Source organism: Triticum aestivum, chromosome 6A (assembly GCF_018294505.1).
Source record: "Triticum aestivum cultivar Chinese Spring chromosome 6A, IWGSC CS RefSeq v2.1, whole genome shotgun sequence".
In the NCBI taxonomy this organism is placed as follows: Eukaryota; Viridiplantae; Streptophyta; class Magnoliopsida; order Poales; family Poaceae; genus Triticum; species Triticum aestivum.
The window spans coordinates 53,340,449-53,344,173 of NC_057809.1; the positions used below are offsets into that span (position 1 = coordinate 53,340,449).

At 44.3% G+C, this 3,725-nt stretch overlaps 1 long non-coding RNA gene across 1 annotated transcript; it reads right to left on the reverse strand.

Moving 5' to 3' along the window:
* Nucleotides 1–210: 210 nt before the first annotated feature.
* On the reverse strand, nucleotides 211–2,059 carry LOC123130244 (uncharacterized). The gene is made up of 3 exons (XR_006463773.1): nucleotides 1,871–2,059; nucleotides 1,017–1,109; nucleotides 211–500 (listed from the first exon to the last, which is right to left on the reverse strand). It is a non-coding gene; the product is annotated as an uncharacterized lncRNA (long non-coding RNA).
* Nucleotides 2,060–3,725: the final 1,666 nt, after the last annotated feature.

A 3,725-nucleotide genomic window follows, 5' to 3' on the forward strand; every position in this document is an offset into this window, starting at 1 on the left:
CCCAAGCCCAATCTTCTGTGACGGAACAAGCCGTCATGGACATACGCCATGTTGGATTTTTTGCTTGACCAATTGGAATGACGTGGCATCCTACGTGGACGCTACTGGACAATTGTTTTTGCGTTTCCTTCTTAACCCACATCAGGTGGAGATAATAGTTAGATTTTTTTGTTATCTATAAATTTCACGCCTAATATTCAAACAAAGCCATAAATAAAATTTAATTTTCACATAACAGCCCAAACTTATTACAATCATGGCAATGTTCAGATACCAAAATACATATTTACATAGATAGCTCATCAAGTATTTACAAACATTATTACTACATCACTTTGCATTTTCTTGGAACAAATCTGAAAAAGGAGCCTCTAAACAAAAATTACTACATAACTCTGCATTTTCTTGGAACCGATCCGAAAAAGGAGCCCCTGATTTCTCCATGTATTTCTCTGTGTATCCGATTTGAAAAAGGAGCCTCTGATTTCTTGGAACCTGCACTAAACAAAGGCATAAAAAACATGTTAACCAGCATGTGGACAAATCTGGATAAGTGAAAAGAATTATCAGCTAGGTACAAGTGTAGATACAAACTATGGCTGAACTATTTTAAGATGACTAAGCTTCAGGCAGTATAGATATCTAACCCTACACCAGTTTCTAATAAGTAAAACAGAGTACAATGCGGAAAAAGTTTTCTTTTTACAACGTGTCTAGATGTAGGCCTTTGGTGTAGATTCAGGAAACAAAAAATTATTGGGATAGTAGATCTAGTATAACTTCATGGCAAAAGAATTGCAAGCATAAATTGCTACACTTTCTTTTATTTAAGTTGGCAATAAAAGATCAAAACTACATCAGGAAAACTAAATGCAACAATTGAAGTTTTGAAAACTAAACACTACATAGCACTTGGCTCACAAGATGCTTCTGAATAGTCTGAAGTGGAACCACATGGACAAGCAATAGAGAAACTTTTCATATTTTGGATCTGTAATAAATATCAAGAACCTTACACAAGACCTGTGCCTGAAATATCAAATTCCAGATGAATACAAGAGCTATTTGAAGCTGGTTCCTGGAGTTGCTTCCGGACAACAACATTAGCCCTGGACAATAAACAGCAAGACATGTTTTATTGTAAATATTTAATTAAACTTAATAGAAGGAACGTGCATGTTGAGCTTTTGATATATGAATAGCTGCAAGGGCGTTGGGCATCAAAAATACTATTGCCATTGGCAAGTGTCTGTTCTAAGTTCAAAATTCTAGTAAAGTAACAAACATGTTCTATATATCGCGATTTATCCTCGAAATGCAAATCTGGTATATCGATAATATACAACTCTGTATTAAGGCATTGACCAACCAATATCACAACAAAACATATGATGGCTACTTTCATGAAGCAAGAAAAATATAGAACTACGGAATCCAGGAAAGTCTGAACAAAACAAGTATGAGCTGCATCATCCTTGACGCTAAAATAAATTACAGTCTTGTCTACTAAAGTATGCAAAAAATGTTGGAACATCACACCCCACTATTTGACACAAATGTAACTTGGACAAAATGGTCAGCTAAGTAGACCCCATAGAGATAAATCAAGAGTCATGAGATTTGAATGTTCAGTGGAAGGATAAGATATGATATTACTCTTCTACTCAGCGAAAAGGCAGATAACATCATCACCTACCCCGCTGGCAATTACATCCTTGCTACATGCACAGAGTAGCAAGGAACCAACAGGAGCATCTCATGGGCGTTTACTTGCTAAAATAAACTAGTAGTTGCTTAACTAACTAGCAGATCTCATGATTTCTACACTGCTAGTGCTCGCACGCTGAGAAAAGAAGATGGAAATAGCCACCTGTGCTACTCTGTCGTTGGCTGTAACATGCGAGTATGAGGAAAGGAAGTGGCCACGTTTTCTGCATCAGGTTCAGTCCAAGAAAATTTGAGAGCAACCACTTGGAAAGAAAAGAAAAACAGAGCGAGAGGGTCGACCTTGTTCTGTGGGGAATCATGGTGGCCGAACTCGTCCAGCTCGTCGGGCTCGAGCGTGGGGTCCCGGTCGTCCCTCAAGGAATTGGAGAGGCGGAGAGCTCCTGTTGATCTGAATCAAATAAAAAAATAATTGATTGGGGATGGGAGAAAGAAGGAATGAAGGAGAGGAGACGAGGGGGAAGTAGGGACGGACCTTGTGCGGGGCCTCGTCGTCGCCGGCGTGGTCAAGCTCGGCCTCCCGCAAGTCATGGTCGTCGTCCTATCCTTGTCCGACGCTTGATGCTTCGAACCTCCAGATGGAAGCAGTTGCGCGGCCTGGGAGACAGAGGAGGGAGGCCCCTGGTCAGATCCATGGCCGGCGCGCCGCATCGGCTAGGTTTGGCCGCCGCTTCGATGGGGCCGCTGCAACCATCGTCGCCATGGATCTCGGGCCGCCGTCATCAGTTGGAGGCAGGGAGGTGGGGGAGGAGGGCGGGGACAAGCAGAGGCGTGGCGCCGGAGGACGGGGACGAAGAGAGGCAAGGTGTGGCGGCAGAGGACGGGGACGAGGAGAGGCCAGGTGTGGCGGCGGCGGATGGGGAAGATACTGGGGAAGGGGAAGTGTGTTAGGGTTAAGTTTTATACGGGTAAAAGTTTAGGGCTTTAGGCGGGCTTTTGACGGGCCTGCGGGGCTGTACGAGGCTGTTCATGACGGTTTTCAAAACTGCCAGGGGAAATCCGTCATGCATTAACAAGTTTCTTGTAGTGTGAAGTGATCCGCACAGAACTTCGCCTAAGCACTATAAAGATATAACCGGAGGTGTAAACTGTGGAGGGGTACACCGCACACGACTAACAATTGTTGGTGTGTGTTCTAGACGCCCCGTCCCCACGTATATATAGGTGGGAGGTGGAGGTAAGCGGCCATGGGGCACCCCAAGTAGGAGGAATCCTACTTGGGGCCTTCTCCAATTCGGCCTCCCCCTTCCTTTTTTAGCTGGAGAGAAAAGGGAAGGGGAAAGGAGAGAAGGAAGGGGGGCCGAACCCCTTCTTCCTTCTCCAATTCGGCCACATACCTAAGGGGGGCGCACCACCCCTTGTGGGCTGATGTGCTCCCCTCTTATGGCCCATATCTTCCCCCCGAGGGTTCCAGTAACTCCCTCGGTATCAATCTTTACTTCTCGACCATTTCGAGACTCCTCGTCATGTCCATGATCTCATCCGGGACTACGAACAACATTCGGTCACCAAATCGCATAACTCATATAGTACTAAATTGTCATTGAACGTTAAGCGTACAAACCCTACGGGTTCGAGAACTATGTAGACATGACCGAGACACCTTTCTGGTCAATAACCAACAGCGGAACCTGGATGCTCATATTGGTTCCTACATATTCTATGAAGATCTTTATTGGTCGAACCGTAATGACAACATACGTTATTCCCTTTATCATCAGTATGTTATTTGCCAGAGATTCGATCGTCGGTATCCACATACCTAGTTCAATCTCGTTACAGGCAAGTCTTTTTACTCGTCCCGTAATACATTATCCCACAAGTAACTCATTAGTCAATTTGCTTGCAAGGCTTCTTATGATGTGGATTACCGAGAGGGCCCAGAGATACCTCTCTGATACTCGGAGCGACAAATCCTAATCTCGATCTATGCCAACCCAACAAACACCTTCGGAGATACCTGTAGAGCATCTTTACTGGAGCAGAATAGCAACTTCTCA